We start from the raw sequence: 22,620 nt of genomic DNA on the forward strand, positions 1-22,620 counted from the left end.
TGTACAGTTTTGTAATTTTTTCTTTTTCCAGTTTTATTGAGAAGGAACTGACATATGCCACTGTTTATACAAATTCAAGGTGTGCAGCATGATGGCTTGACTTCTTTCTGTATGTTGTGATTACCGCAGTAGGTCTAATAAGTGTCCATCATTTTATGTAGATAAAATAAAAAGAAAAAGCAAAAAAAAAAAGAACAAATTTTTTTTTCCTTGTGATGAGAATAACTTTTAGGATTTCCAATCTTAACAACTTTCACATATCTTACTATACAGCAGTATTGACTATAGTCATCACACTGTATGTTACATGCCTCCTAGTTATTTATAACTACAAGTTTGTATCTTTTAAACACCTTCCTCCAGTTCTCCCCACCTCTGGTAACCACAAATCTGATCTCTCTTTTTCTGTGAGTTTGGTTTGTTTTCCTGTTTTAGATTCCACATATCAGTGAGATCATACAGCATTTGTCTTTCTCTGTCTGACTTATTTCATTTTAGTATAATGCCCTCAAGGTCCACGTATGTTATCACAAATGGCAGGATTTCCTTGGGGGTTTGTTTGTTTGTTTGTTTAAGGCTGAATCCTATTGCATTTGTGTGTGTTATGTGTGTCACAACTTCTTTCTTTATCCATCAGTGGACACTCAGGTTGTTTTCATGTCTTGGCTCTTGGTTTTTTTTTTTTTAAGATTTTATTTATTTATTTGACAGAGAGATCACAAGTAGATGGAGAGGCAGGCAGAGAGAGAGAGAGGGAAGCAGGCTCCCTGCTGATCAGAGAGCCTGATGCAGGACTCGATCCCAGGACCCCGAGATCATGACCTGAGCCGAAGGCAGCGGCTTAACCCACTGAGCCACCCAGGCGTTCCCATGTCTTGGTTCTTGTAAGTAGTGCTGCTAGGAACATGGGGGTGCAAATATCTTTTTAAGTTAATGTAACTTTTAACCTTAATATATTGTGACCATCTTTTCGTGTCTGTATCTGATCACGTCACTTGTAATGACTGCTTTGTAGTTCATTATATGAATGTTCCGTAATTTAAAGTCACATACTTTATATATGGGATGTATTTGAAAGGGGGAAAAAAAAAAAAACCACGACACTGCATCTCCAGCTTTGAGCACTTATGCAGTCGTTTCTTTAGGATACCTTCCTTACTAGAACTGGAATTGCTGGGTCAAAAGGTGGGCAGGTTTTAAAGCCTTTGAAAAATATTCCCTGAGGCACCTGGGTGGCTCAGTTGGTTAAGGGGCTGCCTTCTGCTCAGGTCATGATCCCAGGGTCCTGGGTTGGAGCCCCTTATCAGACTCTCTGCTCAGTGGGGAGCCTTCTTCTCCCTCTCCCACTCCCCCTGCCGTGTTCTCTCTCTCCTCCTCTTTCACTGTCAAATAAATAAATAAAATCTTTTTTTTTTTAAAGATTTTATCTATTTATTCGACAGATAGAGATCACAAATAGGCAGAGAGGCAGGCAGAGAGAGAGAGGGAGAAGCAGGCTCCCCATTGAGCAGAGAAGCCCGATGTGGGGCTCGATCCCAGGACCCTGGGATGGTGACCTGAGCCGAAGGCAGAGGCTTAACCCACTGAGCCACCCAGGCACTCCAAATAAATAAAATCTTTAAAAGAAAGAAAAAATTCCCTAAGTGCCCTCCACGAACGTTGGGTTCCATTTTATACTCTGCTGGTTTCCATACAACCTTCCTAACGTTATCAGTATTTTTGTTAATTTTGAGTCTGAGGGCCCCAACTCGTATTCCATACTTCTTTAAATTTGCATTTATTTATTAATGAAGTTGGTTGCAGTGTTTGTTTCCCACCATTGTTCCCTGAGCCTGTGGATTTCCTTCTGTGCCTCTTCCAGATAGCTCTCTGCCTGGGCCCCCCCGATCTAGGAAATTTTCCTACCTCTTCCCCCACCTGCACAGACCCAAATACCTTCTCTCTCTCATTCTCAATTGCCCACGTCCTTCCCAACGCCCTGGGAGGGATCGGAGGAAGGTGTTCACATAGATAATGTTTTTTTAATTAAATTTTCAGAAGTGAGATATATTGTGTATTTTTTCTTCCTTGAGCCCCTCCAGTAACTTTCAAAACCCCATAAAAGCTGGATCTCCCTACCTCTGGGACATGTTACATGTTTAATTCAAAGTTGGGTTGAATGGCACCCGTGAAGTTTAGTGCTCATTAGCTTTTTTAGTATTTGCAAAGGAACTTCTGTTCATCAGAGAGCCTTGGTTCCTAGTAGGGTCATGAAAAATATGGTAGCGGTAAAAGAAATATGCTCTGAAGGTTTTTAATAGTTAAGATTAATTTTGTGGGTGGTATATGTGTTTATGCAATCATGTGTTCCCAAACCTTGTTAACCAGAAGTCAGAAATCTATTTTGGTACATTCCTGATTTCCTGTGATAACCCAGTCAAATTACTCATTGTCCGTATAGCCTCTATCTTAACTCACTCTGATTTACCTCTTTTAAAGCCTTTAAACAGAGTAGGAATCTTTTAGAACCCTGTTTTTTAGGTCTTGAAAATTTGCCCAACTTGAGTGATGGGGCTTCAGGTGTGATTAACTTTACTAGTTTTCCACATTTCCTGAACTAACCATGTGTGTGTATTGACTAATGGGGTGAAAAAAACTCAATAAACTGTTGAACAGAAAATTTCTGACTTGATTTCAGTGAGACCTGAGATCTGGAGCTTGGGGGAAAACACCCAGGACTTTGTGTGGACTCCAGTCTGGTTTGCTTTTAGAAGTGAGGTTGCTCAGCAGGTGTTTGAAATCTCACGGGTTCCCTAGAATGTGCTGTACTCTATGAATGGAGGATTGAACACATAAACTTTACCAATGTCTCCTCTCATTTTCCTGAACACCTCTGGGGAGGGAGCTCTGGTGGTGGATCCTGCAGAGTATTTCAAAAGACAGAGTTTGGGGTATAAGAGAACACTGTGGCAGCCAGCAGCGAGGCGGGATGTCCAAGAGCAGATCCAAAGAGAAAACTGACTCAGAAGAAGCTGAACCCACGTCAAAGTCTGTGAAAATAGGGAGCAGACACAATTAGCTGAGAAACTGTTAATGGAATAGAAGAGCTTGAAAACGGTGAATAAATTAGTTTTTGTTTCAGCACTAGATCCTTCTGGGGAGAAAAATGTACGTAACAAGTGCGACGTTGGAGGGTCAGAGTGTAGACTAGCGAGAATCTAGCGTGACACGTGGTAAGGGAAAATTGGGTAAATTATTAAGAAATTTCATCATGATTAAAGTCATGTGTGACAGTTTCAAAAAATCATACCAGGCTTTGCTGTATGTTGGCATGTTGACTATAAAAATGAGTAGCCTCACTTGATGTTCAGACTCTCTTTTCAGTATTCCTAGGATATACGGGAGCTAGTTTTCAGCTTTCAGAAGGAAGCTGTGACTCCAGGGGACACTACTTAGCTACAAGTCGATTGGGCCTCCTCTCTCTTTTTTGCTCTTTGCAGGGCGGGTACCTGGAAATCCTGGTTGTTAAGGCCGTTACGGATCTCCAGAGACTTTAACCTGTGGTTTACTTGTTATAGTTGAAACTTTTGAACACCTTTCTTACATTTCCTGTGATCGGTTTTTAGCTTCCATGTGTGGTATTCTTGTCCCTGCCCTCCTGGGGGGAGAATTCTATATGTAAAGGACTTGCTGAATTGGTGATATGGTCAGACAATCTTAGGAACACGTGAAGCGTGTGCTGGTGAGTTAGAGAGGTGTTGTGGCTGTGTGGGTACTACCTTTTGTTCTTCGTTGGTTGAAAGCTTTGATAGGGAAAGTTCTTTGGGATTTCAACAGCAGTTGTTCTGATGTCATATGTAAATATTGTCTTTTTGAGTGCTTGCTTGGGGCCAAGCTTTTGGTGAAAGTTGCTGAAGTGATAGAGGCCACAATGGAAAATTATTTACTGGCATTGCATACTTATTTTTGAGCTTGAATCTGTATACATAGGTCTCTCACTTTTTAAAAAAAATATTTTATTTATACATTAGAGAGAGAGGAAGCACAAACAGAGGGAGAAGCAGACTCCCTGCTGAGAAGGGAGCCTGACCCAGGGCTCCATCCCAGGACCCTGGGATCATGACCTGAACCAAAGGCAGATGCTTAACTGACTGAGCCACCCAGGTGCCCTGGTCTCTCACTTTTTATTCTTGGCCAGGGAATGTGAAGTTTTCCTCAAATTTCAGGTTACATTAATACCATAGAACAAGAAAAGCTGCAGACACTTTAAATTGCCATGGAAGGAATTTGAGTGTATGTACCTGTCCAGTTCTTATTAGCTAACACATTTAGACTATGGAGAATGAGTAATTTTAAACTTTTATCCTTGGCTCTACATAGGAGGGGAACAACAGGTGCATGGAATTTTAAAAAACAGATGCATGAATTTAGTACACACGTAATTTGGCCTTTTCCCTTTGGCAGGGACAAAGGAAAAAGGGCTCCATCCAACAATAGGGTAAATGGCTGTTCTCCCCCTCAGAAGTAAGGGGCTTATCAGGCTTTCAGACAGAAATTCACTGTGAGTCTCTAGGAAGATGGCCTGTTGGCTCCTTACACACTTTTGTACACAAGGACACTGGAAAGCCTGCTGCCCTGGGACTCTGTGATGTGTCAGAAACAGGATTCAGTGTGGTGGACAGATAGGGAAGCTTGGCCTTCCTCGATCACAGGGAATTTACACATTTATGCATGTGGAAAAAAAAAAAAAAAAACCACCAGGGTAAAGCCCAGTCCGTAAATGCCAAGCGAATCATCCAGCTGCCATTTGCTCAGGGAGAGAGATTGTCAGGTGTACTCTACGTGGGGGCCCACAGTGAGAGAGAACTCATGTGGGGAACAGCCAGGGCTGGTTTCCTCATCTGGGCTAACTCTGGGGCTTTGGGGGTCTCTGGAGGCCTTGAACCTACACGGTTCATCTTTGTCTGTTGCCAGTTTTTCTTAAGACTCAGAAGGAAGAATTTTAGAATAAAATAAACCCCAAAGTTCTGAGTATTGTGGTCAGTTTGCATCCATCTTAAAAATAGAGGACTAGGGCACCTGGGTGGCTCCGTTGGTTAAGAAAGTGCCTTCGGCCTCAGGTCATGATCCTGGAGTCAAGTCCCACATCAGGCCCTTTGCTCATCAGGGAGCCGGCTTCTCCCTCTGCCCCTCGCCCCTTTCATGCTCTTTCTTTCTCTCTCAAATAAATAAAATCTTAAAAAAAAAAAAAAATAGATGACTAACCTTTAAACATTTGCACACATCAGGCTGGAGACTGGGAAGACCCTAGATCCCTGGTGCATTTCATTCCCCACTGTCGGGGTGGTTAGTGGGGAAAGTTTGAGAAGCGCTGATGAGAGACTAAGAAGGATCAGCTCCTCAAGTCTCCTCTCCTTTTTCCAGTGACTCAGTGGGTTTAGGGAGCAGTGGTTTTGGTTGGGTGATAAAGGACTCTGTTGTGCTGGGGTCCTTGAGCGAGATGGATTCATTATTAAATGCACATTGGGCTCCCTGCTCAGCGGGAAGCCTGCTTCTCCCTCTCCCTCTGCCTGCAGCTCCCCCACTTGTGTGCTCTCTCTCCCTCTCTCTGTCAAATAAATAAAAAAAATTTTTTTTAAAGATTTTATTTATTTATTTGACAGACAGAGCAAGAGACGAAACACCTGCAGGGGGAGTGGGGGAGGTAGAAGCAGGCTTCCCACCAAGCAGGGAGCCCGATGTGGGGCTCCATCCCAGGACCCTGGGATCATGACCTGAGCTGAAGGCAGACACTTAACCGACTGAGCCACCCAGGAGCCCCTGAATTCTTTGCATTTAATAATGAATCCATCTCACTCAAGGACCCCAGCACAACAGAGTCCTTTATCACCCAACCAAAACCACTGCTCCCTAAACCCACTGAGTCACTGGAAAAAGGAGAGGAGACTTCAGGAGCTGATCCTGCTTAACTGACTGAGGCTCCTAGGTGCCCTGAAGATTGTTGTTTTTTTTTTTTTAATTATTTAATTGTGATAAAATACATATATACTATAAAATCACCATTAACCAGCCACATCACTGGGCTACCAGCACCATCAACTCTCCACAGGACTCTCTTTATCATTACCCCTCCCCCAGCCCCAGACAGCTACTTTCTATCATTATAGATGATACTCTAAGCCCCACATGTAAGGGGAGATTTATTTCACTTAGCATAATGTCCTCAGGGTTCATCCATGTTGTAGCATGTGTCCCTTGTTCTGATTGTTCCTTGTCTTTTATTCCTTATGCTAATTACAGAAGAAATAAACGTTTACTTTACAGTCTTTCAGCAGTATAGAGAAGAAAAACGTTCCATGATTCTCCTACCCAACATAAGTCTTGCTGTGTTTCAGTATGTGCTTCTGCTAAGACTGCCTCTTAAAACAGAACAGTATAGAGTGAAATCCCCCCCTCTGCTGGGGCCTCTGGCCTCTTTGGATGTGAGGGTAGCTGTTGAATGTAAATTTGAAAGACAATGAGAAATGAAGCATTTAAATGTCTATGGAGCTGTGGTGACAGGGGGGTGTTAGGGGGAGAATGTGGAGGGGTGAGGTGGGAACCCGCAACCACCTTTTATGAAATGGGACATTCTCATCTTTGAAGCTTCAGCTTGTGGGTTTTGAGTTCCTGTTTGTGCCCTTTAATTTCAACTTTCTAAGTTCATCAGTTTGTAATAAATAGATGTCCTGGCTTTCATTATGTGCAAATATGAAGGAGACCTCCTCGGAAGCGCAGTCTCTTTTCTCCAAGGTGGGTGGGTTGGGAGAAGAGCTCTGTGCTAACAAGCACGGGGAAGGGAAGAGACCCAGCATAGAAGGAAGGATATATGCAGTGCTGAGAGGCTGTGCTCTCTGGGTCCCCTGAGACTCAGCCCCCCCAGTCGCTTCCAGGAAGTCCCAGAGCCTTGCTTCTTCTGCCAGAACTTCTGGTGCTCTGCCTGCCTGGTTCTCAGTCTTTAGTTTGCCTCCATGTGGTGAGATGGAGTTCTTTAAGAGCACAGTCCTGTTACTTTCTTATTTTGGTGTCCCTGGTGTGCTTAGCTGGGTGCCAGAGCCGGAGATGGTCTTTCATGGGTGTTCCCTCCAGTGAAGGAAGAGCCTGGCCAGAAGGTGTCTGCTCCTGGGTCTCACATGGGGCTCTGCTGTCTTGATTGTCACTGCAATTCTTCTGTCCTGCAGGGCTCCCTGCTTCCCCACTGGGCCCCTTCAGCACCAACTTTGCTAGGAGCTCTGCCTTTGGTGAGTTAAGTGATTTTAAAAAGGTAGAGGAAATCCCGGTCACCTCTGCCTCAGGGCTGCAGAGATCCTGGGTTTCCCCTCAGCCCTCTGTGACACTTGGTGGTTAGACTGGGACTGGACAGGACTAAAGAGATTGAGCAGGTTTTTGTGGCATCATCTAATTAACTTAACCATCGTGTAATATTTCCATGGTCCTGTGTTTTTCTTTGGTCTGGAAAAGTGCTTAAAGGCCATGTGACTGTAGGATGACCTATATTTTTGCCTTTTACATTTGTTGTGCCTTTAGTGTTCTATGTCAAAATAAGACCTGAAGTCTCCTGTGAGCATAATTCCCAAATGTTATGGCAGGCATTGGCAAACCCTATTAATTAAAAGTACCAGAATTATGTTGCTTTTTAAGTAGTAGTTTTGAGTCTTACGTATTTTCCATTTGTCTCTCTTTTGCTGTCCTTTGAATGGAATTCCTTTTGTAAGATGCAAGGTTAGGAGCTTTGCCTTAGGTTAGGGAAGGGGGTATAGTTATCTCAAGAATGAAATGGACAGCAGAGAGAAGCATAACAAACAAAAAATCAAAAATTTGAAGGAAAACATCATTGCATTGTGTAGGAGGAAACCAAATTTGATGCACACGTGCAATGTAACGCTTGGGGCCAGGAGATGCGGAAGTTTTTGAGGAAGAGGAATTGAGGCTTTACAAATGCAGAGGCAGACATTTGCAGAGTTGGTTGGTTGTTTTGCAGGGTGTGCTGAGGAGAGCAGTCAAAGGGAGGTTGGCTGTATGCTTTCTAACTCACGTCAGGTTTTGTAGTGGTGTTCTCAGGTGATCATTGTTTAACATATTACTGTTGATAGGCTTGTGGGAAATGTCTACAGTAAGCTAGTGTTAAAAGAAAATGAAAACTTACCTCCAAATCAGGACCACACCCAGAAATGAAGCTATCATCTAGATTATAGGGAATGTTTTATTTGTTTTTTACCCCTTGTTCAGGGCGATACCCAAGGTTCCATTCAGAAGTCTTAGACAAGGGAATCCATTCTAGTTGAATATCATCCCTGCTCTTCCTTCATGACAGAATTTCCCATTATATTTCTCATTACCAAATTCATATTTGTGATAGCAAGCTTAGTAATTCAGAAAAGAACAAAAAGGATAGAAATCATTCTGTGAGCCCCACTCTGCTCAGTAATTCTGTCTTGCCTGCACCTCTCACGTTAGGTACGCAAGGCTGTCCTTTTGTCCTTCCCAGATTTCACTTCTGTTTGACTTTTTCTGTCCCTCCTGCAGAGAGTCTAATGGGGAGTTTGGTCACTGGCTGCCCAGGAGTGCCCTTCTCAACCCTTCTCAACGCTTTGCGTGCCAAGGACTCCCTTAGAGTTCGTGTGGTCTGGGGAAGGGCACTGATGAACCTGCGTTGAGTCGCATGCAAGTCCCCGTGGCAGGGAATACTGGGTCTCTAACTGGAAGGAGAGAATGGCCAAAAGTCATGGTTCCTCTGGGTTAGCAGTTAAGTATTCTCCCACAATACTTTGTAAATTTTTAGAAGACAAAAAAAAAAAAAATCGTTGTTAGTAATGAGCACACAGATATGGCATCTTTAATGGCTGGCATTGTTTGCAGGTAAAATGTGTTATATGGGAGTTACGCTTTTTTGCTTTATCGTTGTCTCATTTTAGACATAGCTTAATAACAGTGTATGCTTCTTGTCTATGTTAAGGGACTTTTGTAAAGAAAGTAAGCTTGTGTGGTAGCACAAGGATTGGTTAATAGGAGGCCTGGGTTTGTTTCTCATTTGGCTTCTAATGACATTTCTGTTGTTGGGCAGGGGATCATTTGGGTTTTCATTTACTGGCCGAGAGAAGGAGAGATTTAGAGAGATTTAACATCAAATTCCAATGCTATGGCTTGATTTTATCACTTTATATTATTTAGAGGGTTTGGAGTTGTGTCATAGATTTTGTGCAACATGGTCATTACTGTGATTTATTTGGTGTCTTTGGCCAGGATGTGACCCTTCGATTTTACTGCACTTCCCATGGGAAGATATGGTTATGGTTTCTAGGAATGTGCTGTGAAAGTAAAGCAGGGATTGTCTCTGGGTAAGAAACTTCATTGGGTGGCTCTTCTGATGAAGACAGCAGTATTTGTGTAGTGACACACACTTAGCATGCTAAAACAGCATGGCTCTCCAAGTATTTGACAGGTGGCTTTTTACAGTCCCTTTGTGTTAGTTTTTCCTGCCTTAGTGGAGCACCTTACATTTATTTCTCTCTAGTTTCATCTTTTTGGTACCACATTTTTATAATCTGAGAGGCTTTGATTTTCGATCTTGTTTATTTTAGGGTGTTAGCCACACCATTAGTTTGAGCAGCTGCTTTTTCCTGTGGTCTGTTTTGAATTTCCTGGCCATGCTGAAAGACATTGCGTACTAGGCCTGTGACGTCCATTCACTCATTGAGATTATCTTGTCTCTGTGAAATGGAGAGCATTGTGGCTATGGATGGAGCTGTAGAACTGGGAGTAAAATATTGTAGCCTCAGCTTCTTCGAGAATTTGGCATTAGATAATATAAGATGTATTGCAGCCTGCCTCTTTGAAAACTGTATTGTTGAGTTGTAAAAATGGGAATGTATTGATAGGGAGAATCTACTAGATGAAAACAGAACGGAGAGTAAGGCTGTATTTGAGCTCCTAGCAATTGGCATTGGTAGATTTGTGTGGGTTGAAAACATAAGTTTTAAATTTAGTGTATCCTCTTCCAGTGACTGGAGAAAACTATGTGGCATGTTTTAAAATACTGAAAAAAGAGGACCAGTTTTAAAATAAGGAATGTCCAGTCTGGTTGCAGTAATGCAGATAAACCCATCCACCTATGGAAATTTAGGGGGAAACCTCTAGGTTTAAAAACAGCAAGACAGTTAAAATTAAGGTGAGAACAAGCGTCAGCTTAAAAGCAGGTAGAGGAGGAAAAGACTTATTTTGGAACTTAAGGAGGAAATAACTGTCGCTTCCGTTTTCTCTTATGTTGTTCTTTCTTTAAAACACTGGTCTTGTCTCTGTGGGTCCCCTTCCTGGACCTGTCTCATAAATTGTTTATATTGAAGTTGCTGTGTATCAAGCAAAGCAGTTGACAATGCACGCTTTGGTTTTAGAGTTTCCAAGACTAAGGGAAGTAGCATAGGGGAAAAAGGAATTGGTTTGGGCTTGGGGGAGCTGACCCCTCTCTCAAAGAGTATGGCCTAGAGATAGGTTAGAAACTCAAGAGAAATGATAGCCGTAGTCCTTATCTGATGATATGTGCTATAGGATTGTTGGATTGTTGCTCCCTTTCTGTAGGGCAGCTTTGCATTTAGTCTGATCTGGGAGGATCACATCGTCTGGAAGTAGGGTTCAGTGAGTTGAAGAAGAACCTCCCATTGCTTTTACCCCACTGTCCAGCACTGTCCAGTACCCCACTACTCCAATGTTTGGAGACCATTCATCAGTTCCATTATCTTTAGTGATCTGCTGGGTAGTTTGTAATTAATTGTGCCTTGATGTTTATGAGGAATGACATTTAATCCAGTACCCATGAACTTTGACTTTCATCTACAGAAGGTGGAAACTTTTTTCAGTTAGTTGGCTAACTGAAAAAAAAAAAAAATAATAATATCAATAGTAATAAAGTGGGATTGTTCTGTTCCTTATTGTATTGAGTTGGTTGTATTTGCAGTAGTAATAGAAATGATTGATGATGCTGCATTTTCTATTTAAGGAAATTGCATACAGCACGCTTATAAAATGGGGAGGATGGAATGGAATCCTTTTACAAAAGAAATGGAAGTGAAGTTTCCACTTAAAACAAATTAGCAAGTTTTCGCGGGTGTGCCTGTTCTACCTTGAGCATAACTTGAAGAGAAACCTACTCTATGTATATGTTTCCACTTACTGAAAGTGAATGTGTACAGTGAGAAACTTATGTGCATTTCTTATTCAGAAACCGGTGCTGCTGCTTTGGAAGGCCAAAAGATGTGAAAAGACAATGAGAAGAGAAAACTGAAACCCTGGGTGGGTGGGGGGGAGGATCTTCATGTAAGCACAAATATGACACCAAGTTAAATCTAGGAGTACAAGTAGTTTGCTCACAGGAGAAAATAAATTAAGAAATTAAGGATGCATGTGCATCTTATACTATAGTGTGCTGTCTGGCCTGACTCCTTGTATTAGGAATGATTTTATTTGCTTTAAAGCTCTCTCTTCACTCCTCACCCTGGCCGGGTAACTGTGGGAGATTTTCCGTTATTCAACATATGCCCATATTTTGAAGTCATACGGTGGTATTGTATTAAGTAAGATCTGATTGCAAAAATGGACACTGTGGGCTGTTACACAAGATGTTACCATATGTTCATTCCACGAGACCTCACACATGCTTTAAGAAGAGAACAAACGTTTTTCTTTCAAATCCAAGTAGTTTGTAGTTAATATTGGGGTCAAATATTTTAGTTGCAGCATCTAAAATTCTTGCTGTGTGTGTTGTTCTTTTTCCTTAGGTCTCTGCTGCTCCTCCGAGGAGAGCAGCTCCTCCTGGTCAGAGGCCTTTATCCTCATGCTGTGGTGGACATACAGTTTAGAAAATACTGCGTGAAAAGTACTGGTTGAATTTGGGCAGATCTTGATGATGTGATTACTAGCGTTTTCTTGTGAAGGTGGTGGTAATATATTTTTTGTTAATCCTAGCGGCTTTGTTTAAGTGGCATCGATTTGGTAAATGACGGGGTTTGGGGGCAAAGGTCCAGTTTATTGGATGACAAAAATCAGGGCCCTATAAAATACCTAGAGGAGGCTGCATTATGAGTGGAATCAGAAAAGAAGAAAGATAATAGGTTCAGTACTGGGATCTGAGTGAGCTGTCGTCCCCACATGGAGAGAAGAAAGGCCAGAAGAGGTCCTGGGGGTGAGGGAGACAAGAGAGTGTTGAGGGCTGTGGAGTGGGGGAGTGCCTTCTCAGTTGGCTGTGGAGCTGAAGTCCTCTGCTCAGGGCGAGGCTGGCATGCTGGACTTGGTTCTGGTGATCACTGTTGACTGCAGTAGCATCAGAAGCACGTTTAGCTCATGCAGGTGGGCCTCTGGGGGGTAGCAAAAAGTGAATGAGTCTTCCCTACTTTGACTTAGTGGCTGTGTGGCGTAGGACCATCAGTGGTGGCAGAGATAGCTCTCAGGTCCTGTGATCCCAGCTGATGGGATGTTCCTGACTCGGTAGTCCTAGAACTGCATCCTGGAGTGGTACACCTCCCTAGTGTGACAGGTGGCACACCTTCCCAGTGTGATCAGTATTCTTGCTGGGTCCGCTTTCCTCTTGTTCTGGGAGTCCCTTCTAGAGGCCCAGCGGAGAGACTGCTCCCTTGAACCTTCCAGCAAGCTCATAAGCATCTAATTCCCTATGTGAAAATCTCTCTCTGCTTAAAATAGCTAGCTTGTTTCCTGATTCTCAATGAGACCGAAGAATTTTGTGATGAGAATGAATGAGCTGCGTTGGAAACAGACGTTTCCCTGGAAAAATCCCAGAATGAGCAGCAGAGAGATGGGTAAACGGATCTGTGGTTCTGTCATGCACATGCTACTTCCAGACAAGAAGACTGGAGTTGCCGGAGGGAGTTGTTCTAATAATGCGGATTTCCAGGCTCTATCTCCTGAGATTCTGACCCAGGAAGAGGTGATGGATTCCTGAAGTCCGTATTTAAAAAAAAGCTGTACCTGGTTATCTCTGAAGGATGCATAAATTGGATACCAGTGGACTAATTTCTTGAGTCTAGGAGCTGTGCTCATGATGATCTCTTTTTTTGTTTTATTTTTAGAATTATTTATTTATTTGAGAGAGAGCACACTTGCATGTGCCCGCCTCTGCTAGAGGGGAAGGGTAGAGGGAGAATCTTCAAGAGAGAATCTTCAAACTGACTCCTGCTGAGTTCGGAGACTGAGGTGGGTGGGGCTAATGGCACCACCCTGAGACCATGACCTGAGCAGAAATCGAGAGTCAGAGGCTCAGTTGACTGAGCCACTGAGGTACCGCATCATGATCCTTTTTAAAGATTCCATTGCTGAGGATTAACCTTTTCTTGAATTTAACAGGATTAATTCTGTGACTACCACCATAATGTGGTACTATTTCTAGAGTGAAGTGCACAGGATTTCCTTCTTTTGTTATTACTAGAAGAAAGAAATATATTTCTGAAGTGTTACTGAATATAGGATAAAAATTGAGTTGTTTCTAGCAAGAGTTAACAATTTAAGTGTGAAGTTTCTGTATTTTATTTATTGTATAACTATGGTATTTTACACTATAATACCACCATTTTATTGTATAAAATACTATTAGTACATTTTTAAATCTCTGTTTATAGTTAAGGGAAAATCACAATGAAAGCTATTTAAAACACAGAAGTGCCTCCTCAGAAGAGAGGTCAAAGGATTATTTGGAGAACTGGCAAATTAGGAATAATTTAGTGGTTTCAGGGTTCACTGAGCTCTGTAGACCAGGTGATTTAAGGATCAGGGCTCACATGTCCACGTAGATTAATATGGGGATGGAGATAGCAGGTGGGTAGAGGACCTTTCTTGGTGTAAATAGTGTTCTGTTCTTACTTGATTTCTTCACCCGGCACCCACCCCCACCCCCAGAAAAAAAGAAAAAAACAGTCCTGATTTCTGCACTTGTCCTTCATCCTCTCATGCTGGCTTTTTGAAGGTACAAGCTAACAGATGAAGAAGGAAGTCACCATTATTCTGTACTCTAATAGTGCCTACTTGATTGAAATTGATTAGCCCTAGAAGACTGGAGTCCTCAAAGCAGCGGGGGCTGTATGTCAAATGGGCCTCCACAGACGGGCGAGACTGCTTTTCCTCTGCAGCTGCTTGGCTGCTCGAAATTAGGCAGAATGATTTTGCACTTGGATAATGGGCAGGAATTAACTGCAGCTTACCAAGTGCTGCATAATGATGGGAAATGTGGAGGGCGCTAATCAAATGCATCTGCATATGGCATTCTCATTATGTGTAAGAGGCATCTGTGTGCACAGAAAGGAAATCAGCTTGGAGGGCTTGGGTGGGTGTATGTTGGGGAAGAGGAAGGGGCCTCCTCTGTCCCTTGCCACCCTGAATCCTGATGGAATGACTGAACAAGGAGGCTGGCACTGTGCAGTTGCTTAAGTTCTTAACAAAAGCACAGCTTTATTGAGACATAATTCATATACAGTACGATTCAACCATTTAAAGTACACTATTCATGGTTTTTAGTCTATCTGCCAGACTAGGTAGCCATCACCACAATTTAATTTTTGAACATTTCTGTCCCTTTTAAAAGAAGCTATTGGTTCTTTTGTAAAGAAAAAGTAGTTTGCACTTTTGAAGAGACACTTTTTTTCTGTTTTTGTTTGTTTTTTTCTGTTTCTTTGGTGGGGATAGAGATGATATTATGCCCTCTGCAGAATCAGCCTATTTCTCAGAAAGCATGTGTTTTTATATATAGTCATAAAATAGATTTTAATGTTCCAAAGGTTACTTGCTTTTCTGACTTTCAGATCCAACCTCATGAGTTACATTTTAGTTACTAGTCTTGTCTAACTACTAGTTGGGACCTTTTCAGCCTCAGGTGACAGACTCCAATCATTCGGTTAAGCATTAAGGGAATTTGTTAGTCCTTTTAATCCAGAAGAAGGAGGGTTGTTGACTCCAAGGAGTAAGTGAATTTTGGGATTCTCCCTCCCTCTCTTGGATCTTTTACCTCCATGTTGGCCTCATGGAGGACTAGTGTGGGGCTGGGGTGCACCTGGGTTCCCCTCTGGTGCTGATCCAGGGTGTGGTTTTAGGGCTCATCTCAGCTCGACTTGGGTTTTGTGTACCCAGTATTTATAAATACAGTAGGTTTTGATTTCTTCATTCTGGAATTATGAATCTACTCGCTTAAGCAGCGGGACAAAACAGTCATCTCAGCCATGCTGTGGTAATTAGTGATGCGGATTCGGGTGGTGTCAGGGATTTGAAGCAGGCCCTGGCCCTGGATGCTTCCTTCTTAAAGATTCTGCCCAGCCATGGGTAAACAAAGCGGGTCTCATGTTACTATCTTTACTCTTCTAAGATGTTCTGTGCCTGATCCACTGCCTTATTTTCCTCAAAAGGTTCACTATCCTGTTTTTAAAAATTTCTTAGTTGACTTCTTTATATGATTTTATCTATTTGAGAGAGAACAAGAACAGGGGAAGGGCCAAAGGGGGAGGTAGAAGTAGGCTCCCCACTGAGCAGGGAACCCAGTGCAGGGCTCAATTCCGGGACTCCAGGATCATGACCTGAGTGGAAGGCAGACAGATAGATGCTCAACCTCTTAACCAACTAAACCACCCACGTGCCCATTAAATTTCTTAGTTGTCTTGACATCTAGACATTTTGTATACCCTTGACATGACTAGGCCTGACTTTTTTTTAAGATGAATAAAAAATACAACCTAACTGATTTCTAATACAACTTAACTGGTTTCTAAGACTGTTGTATACATCGTCCATTCATTTGTTCTTTCTTTTCCTTAGAATGCAATTCGGTAAAGGTTTAAATTGAAATTTGGAATTTTTTTTTCTTTTCTTTTCTTTTCTTTTTTTATGATCCTGTGGTTCTGCTGTGTTATGGTGAGACTGACTTTATACTGGATAATTAAAAAGGTATTCTGAGGCCTGAATTGTCATTTTATAAATCCGTGACATCAGCTGAAAAGGTTTTCTTTTACTTACCAAATCCTATCCAGCAACTGTTCTCTTGGGACACGTTGGCCCACAAGACAGACCAAAATCCCTGTCCTGGTGGAACTTGCCTTCAGATCGGGGATGGAAAGGAGGCAGCAAACCTAAATACAATAAACAGCTGAAACCAATGGGTGTTTGAAGACCCTCTGTGATATGAAGGAGGTTGGGCAAGGGCAAGGGAAAAGATGAGGACTGTGGGTGGGGTGGGGACTGTCATTAGAGTGGGGAGGCTTTTCAGAGGGAGAGATTTTTTAATACAGATTTGGAGGAGGTCATGGGGTTGGCCATGAAGTTGTGTGAGGGAAGAACTTGCTGACAGAAGAGCCCCTCCAGAGGATCTTGATGGTGGGAACTTAGGCCCTGGAGCGCTCACAGAGCAGACCACCTACCAAGGAGGGGAAGGAATTGAAGGCAATGAGGGGGTGGGGGTGTGTGTGGTGTAGGGTTCAGGGGAGACATTAGCAGTGGGCAGTCTTTGCGAGGGTTCTGAGCAGAACACAGTGAGATGATCTGAGTTAGATGTGTAAAGGCTGGTGTGGGGCCTTGACAGCAGGGAGAGCCCTTGAGGTCTGTTGAGGCCTTGCAGCCAGGAGTCAAGACAGGGAGATGAGCATCCTTTGGCCATCCCGGAGGCAGTGAAGGTGGTGAGGCTCTGGATATGCTTTGAAAGCAGAACTCTTAAGATTTCAAACAAACTGATGTGGGGGGAGAGGCGGAGAACAGTCCAGGATGATTCTAAGAGTATTGGCTCGAACAACTGAGCTGAGATGGCTATCGACAGAGCCAATGGGGTAAAGAGTTTTGTTTCGGACTTTTTTTTTTTTTTTTAATGCCTTGTAGACATCCAGTTTGCTTGGGGGTGCATAGCCAAGGGGTGGGACTGGAGAGAGGGCTGGGCTGGAGATGTAAGCTTGGGGTGATGTTTGGATCCTGAGATTGGACCAGATCAGCCAGTGAGGGCACATAGACAGGAGAGAGAAGGCTTTCAGCCTGGGGTTCTCTGTCTTGATGAAGTAATGAAGGAAGAGGAGTCCCTGGGGGACTGTGGAGTCTAACCAGTGACTTAGGGAAGTAGAACAAAGTAACAACCCAAGTGTTCTGGAATTGAAGCTTCTGTTAGCTTTTAAATAACTTATAAATGTGGAAATGTGTTCTTGGAATTGATCAAAAGAAATGATCATAAGTGATGTTTAAAAAGAGTGCCTTCCTTTTGCTCTTGAGTTTCCTAAAACCACATAACTGAAAAATCTTCATTATTCTCAGAGATGTTAAGCCGCTTAATGGTTTTGGAGAATTGGGGTAGAAGGAGATGTTCCTGACATTGCCCTTAATTTTAGTCCTGCCTTCTCCTGTTCTTCTGTGTATTTTTTTTTTTTTTTTAAGATTTTGTTTGTTTATTTGGCAGAGAGAGATCAGAAGTAGGCAGGCAGGGATGGAGGGCGATGCTCAGTCCCAGGACCCTGAGATCATGACCTGAGCCCAAGGCAGAGGCTTAATCCCGCTTAGCAAACCAGGTGCCCCCTCCGTGCATTCTTTGGTTGTAATCATTGTGCACGGGACAGTTTTGTTTCTCTTTATTTGTTGGCAGCATTTTTTTCGTGTGCGATTACTACCTGCAATACATAGTTTTTATTAGGTCACTCCACTTTTTTGGGGATGAGAGTACCTTGACAAAAGGATGGAGTGGGTCAAACTGTTGGCACTGGTTATCTCTGCTTTCCCCTCCCTTCTCTGCTGGGCCCTGGAAGTCTGCTCTGGATTCATCCTGGTCTTTGTCTAGGGGTGGAGAATGCCTAAAGCAGAGGGGGAGATGTTAGAGATGGAGCTGGGCTGCAGTGCTGGGGCCAGTTCTGACCAGTGGGAGAGTAACAAGCCCACAGGGCCAGACAAAGGGAGGGAGGGCCTATGAAGAGGGGCCTCTCTCCTGGGCTTGAGTGACCACAGGGCCACTCTTTCTTTCGTGACATCTTCAGCAATAACACTTGAGTGCCTCAGAGGTTTGAAAGAAAAATTACAATTTAAAAGGAAAACCTCTCATGCACTATTTGCATGTGAGTGGCGCCTGTATAATTAAGAACAATTAAATTCCCTGGGCTGAAATGAAAGGGTGGCTGCAGCTACTTTTGCTGCTGTTCCAGGGGAGTGCAGCCTGGAGCTGTCAGCTCTCTTGAATTAAGTTGGAGGCATTCTGCCTGCCTGCCTCCCCCAGCCACCTAACCCCCTACCCACCCACCCACCCCCTCACACACAGACACAATAAATTCAATTATAAAACACTCTTTTAACCTTGTCCTGATTTGTTTCTCTGGAGTCTTTGGAAATCAGAATACCAGTCTTTACTATTTTGCTTTTCTTCGACCTTAGAACTGATACTTCTCTAAACACTCTGCTGGGTGCTTTGCAAGCTCTTTACATGTAAATTTCACTTAATCCTTGCAGAGGACCTATCTACCTATCTTAATTTTCTAGTAGTGAAAACTGAATTCTGGCCACAAGAATAGTAGGTGATCTCTTATACTCATCTTTCTAGTTAATTCCGCTCTTGTGTTTTGGTTTCTGATGGGGATCCAGTCACCTACCGTAGGCCTTGGGAATGCAGCAACCTTCTTTCATTGCTAAAACCTTCTTGATCCTTGGAGTCCTTCCTCCCAGGACAGAATAGGAAGCAGGACACCATTATCTCTGTTCTTCCTCTTCTGGCTTTGCAAGAGCTCTGCAGTTTGTCACAGGGCTGAAGGACTTTGGGTACAGCAGGAGGATTGTTGCTTTCTGACCTGGGACTCCCGACATTCATCCCCAGGGAAGGAGGCAGTGCATGTCAATAATTGAGTGTGTTTCAAGCAGTCTTTGAAAAGTAGGCTAGTTTTTATTCCTTGCCTTCATGGCAATGTAAATGATATTGGGCTCTTATTGGCAAGGCCCCTTCGAGGACTTAATCCTAGCAGATCAGGTGGGGACAGCACCTGTGTGTTCCTTCTAGCACATCTTATATTTCTGGTGTGGTCACATCAGTAGGGAGTGCCCTCCTATCCTGGGTTCCCTAAGTGTATCATAGGGGTCCTTCCAGGTTCCTGCATGGGATTGTCCCTTCATATGTGCTTAGGAGCAGAACGATAGGTTCTAAACTATAAGGTAGTTTCTGTGTGCCCAATCCTAAAAGTGGTTCATACACAAGCATTTCTCATTTTACACCAACTTGTGAGCAAAGCTACTGAAAGCTACTACCACAGTCAATGACTTTTCCCAGTAAAAGGCGGCCAGGAGCTATCCTTTCTTTACTTAAAAGTTTCTTTGTTTTGCCATCAGATTTGGGTTACATTTTTTTTTTAAAGATTTTATTTATTTGACGGAGAGAGAGGAATCACAAGTAGGCAGAGAGGCAGGCAGAGAGAGAGAGGGGAGGAAGCAGGCTTCCCGCGGAGCAGAGAGCCCAACGCGGGGCTCGATCCCAGGACCCTGGGATCATGACCTGAGCCGAAGGCAAAGGCTTTAACCCACTGAGCCACCCAGGAGCCCCAGATTTGGGTTACTTTTATTGCTTTAACTATGTAGCCTTCTGATTAATTAGGAAGCTGTGGTTCTGGACCACATGAAAGGGAGGCGGCACTGGGAGCCTATGGGGGGGCCCACCCCCACCCCTGCCCCGGGGCCAGCAGAGGCGGGAAGGGTGGGTAAAGTTACCTAGTATTAGTTCTGTTCAGCAGTGGCTCCTGCCATTTCTGGTGTTTGAGAAGGGTGAGAAGCTGTTTTAGTTAGAATTAAGTTTTTGGTAACAGAATTTTAAGATACCAGAGGTTTAAAACAAGATGGATCAAAAATATATGAAGAACTTACCAGACTCAACACCCAAAAAAACCCAAGTAATCCAATCAAGAAATGGGCAGAGGACATGAACAGACATTTCTGCAAAGAAGACATCCAAATGGTCAACAGACACATGAAAAATGCTCCACATCACTCGATATCAGGGAAATACAAATCAAAACCACAATTAGATACCACCTCATACCAGTCAGAATGGCTAAAATTAACAAGTCAGGAAACAAGATGTTGGCGAGGATCCAGAGAAAGGGGAACCCTCTCACACACTCTTGGTGGGAATGCAAGCTTGTGCAGCCATTCTGGAAAACAACATGGAGGTTCCTCAAAAAGTTGAAAATAGAGCTACCCTACAACCCAGCAATGGCACTACTGAGTATTTATCCCAGAAATACAAATAGAGTGACCTGAAGGGGCACGTGTACCTGAATGTTTATAGCAGCAATGCCCATAATAGCCAAACTATGGAAAGAGCCAGATGTCCATCAACAGATGAATAGATAGAGAAGATGTGAGATATATACACACAATGGAATATTACTCAGCCATCAAAAGAAATGAAACCTTGCCATTTACAACAACATAGATGGAACTAGAGGGTATTATGCTAAGCAAACTAAGTCAGTCGGGGAAAGACAAATACTATATTGATTTCATTCATTCGTGGAATTTGAGAAACAACAGATGAACATAGGGGAAGGGAAGGAAAAATAAAATAAGATAAAAACAGAGAGGGAGGCCAATAATAGAGACTCTTAACTCCAGGAAATAAACAGAGAGTTACTGGAGGGGAGGTGGGTTTGGAATGGGGTAACTGGGCGATGGGCATTAAGGAGGGCACCTGATGTGATGAGCACTGGGTGTTGTGTACAACTGATGAATCACAAATTCTACCTCTGAAACTAATAATACATAATATATTGATTAATTGATTTTATATAAATTTTTTAAAATAAGGCAAAAAAAAAAAAATTAGTTTTGTCTCTTCTGTGAGAGTCTGGACTTCCACAGCTTTTGGCGCCAGGAAGTGTTCAGGGACCACTGCTCCCTCCAGATCATGCATTGCCTTCCCTAGGGTCCTGGGCCTGGTACTCAGGATGCAGGGCGGAGACACTTGTATCCATGACAGCAGGTAGGAGGAAGGAATGAAGGAGAGGTCCAGAGGGTTCCTGGAAGCAGCTGCACAGTACTCCAGCTTACCTCCCATTTGTTGGAACTTGGTCCCATAGCCATACCCAGCTGCAAGGGAGCCTGGAAAAAGCCAGCAAAAAATGATATGTAATAGGGAGAGAAGAGATAATAAGGCCTGAAGAACAAATTCCTGTCACACAGAACCCTGGGAAAGAAACCACGAAACCTTTACCATTATCTCTCCAGGGGAGATTGTTTTTGACACAACACGTTTTTAAGCCTTCCCCACTCACCCGCTGCAGTCCCTAGGGAAAAAAAATAACCCAGCCCCTCTGATTTGTAGTAAGGTATACTTGTCTTTCTGGGAACATTCTAGTCTAGTTTCTCCGGTGTCAGTATTATTTGGGTTTCACATGAGAAAAACCAGTGCCTGAGCCATTCTGACAGGGTGTTCTGTCCTACGAGACGTGAGTTTGGCAGTTGGAAGCCATGCTCTGTGGGCAAGTGTGTGGTGTGAGCCATGGTGTTTCGTAGACAGCTTGACAGGCCAGTTAAAAGAGCTGCTGCTACATTAACAACAACAACAACAACAAAAACAAACCCAAAAAATCAGAGGGCAGTTTCACTTTTTGTTTCACTTTTAAAGAAGAACTGACCTTGTTGGAGAGTGACTTGTCCAAGTATTCTGAGAAACAGGAATGCCTGGACACACAAGTTAGTATTGGGCGAGACTAACCATCGCCTTGCCTTCCCAATAAGCTCATGCCATGAGTCGTTCACTTGCTCTGGCCAAGAAGGCCACGATAAACAGTTAAAAAGTATTGACATTTTTCACTAAAGTTTTCCAACAGGATTGCTAATAGTCTCTGTAATTGCCTGAAGATGATTTTGCTATATTGCTCACATTGGGAATTTAAAAAAAAAAAAAAAAAAACTGGGGCACCTAGCCGACTCAGTTGGTAGAGCATCTGACTCTTGATCTCGGAGTCATGAGTGCAAGACCCAATGTTGAGTGTAGAGATCACTTAAATAAATAAAACAAATTTTTTTTTTTTTAAATGAGTTCATTGTGTTTGAATTAAAGTATTGCTCTGGGATGTGAAATGACATAGTATTATTCTTTCATTCTACCAAGAAACTAAGAAATTGCTTTGCATACGTCAGTGTTTTTCCTTCTTTGCCTTACTGTGGTCTGTGTGCCTTAATTTCTGTTTCTCCCCTTGTCTGGAATTCCTCCTTCATTTCACCTGAAGACAGCGTATCCAGCCTTCCAAGCCCTACTCTGTGCCACCTCTTCCAGAACACTTCCTAACCTGCTCCACACCCATTTTTTCCATCTCAGGGACTGTGCTCCACCTTGTCTTATATGCAAGACCATAAGCCTTTGGTTCAAACTGCTTTGGCTGTTATAATCTCTTAATGCAGGGAAACTGAAGAAATTAATGGCAGTGTGATTTGGCATTGCTGCTTTCATCATGTGAATAAGTATAGCTATCCAGTTGCTGAAAGGGTTGTAGATGAGCTTTAAAAAATAGCTGGGTCTTAATGTTCAGAGAACTAATATCTAAAGTTATATGGACACTTCAGTAGCTCATATTTGGTTTTCTAGAAATAGCCATAGTATTGCAGAAACTTGGATTG

General features: G+C 43.0%; 1 protein-coding gene across 14 annotated transcripts in view; it reads left to right on the forward strand.

Moving 5' to 3' along the window:
* Positions 1-22,620, forward strand: part of TMEM131L (transmembrane 131 like) — a 158,986-nt gene that overhangs the window by 49,151 nt on the left and 87,215 nt on the right. The window contains exons 4-5 of one of the 14 annotated variants that reach the window (XM_082726716.1): positions 7,200-7,259; positions 13,095-13,302. The exons of 12 other annotated variants lie outside the window; for them this stretch is intronic. The gene's annotated coding sequence lies outside the window, so the exon portion shown is untranslated. Of the gene's footprint in view, positions 1-7,199; positions 7,260-13,094; positions 13,303-22,620 lie in introns of those variants that run through there. One more of the 14 variants, XM_082726714.1, reaches the window with a different exon arrangement.

This window comes from Mustela nivalis, assembly GCF_964662115.1.
Source record: "Mustela nivalis genome assembly, chromosome: 4".
In the NCBI taxonomy this organism is placed as follows: domain Eukaryota; kingdom Metazoa; phylum Chordata; class Mammalia; order Carnivora; family Mustelidae; genus Mustela; species Mustela nivalis.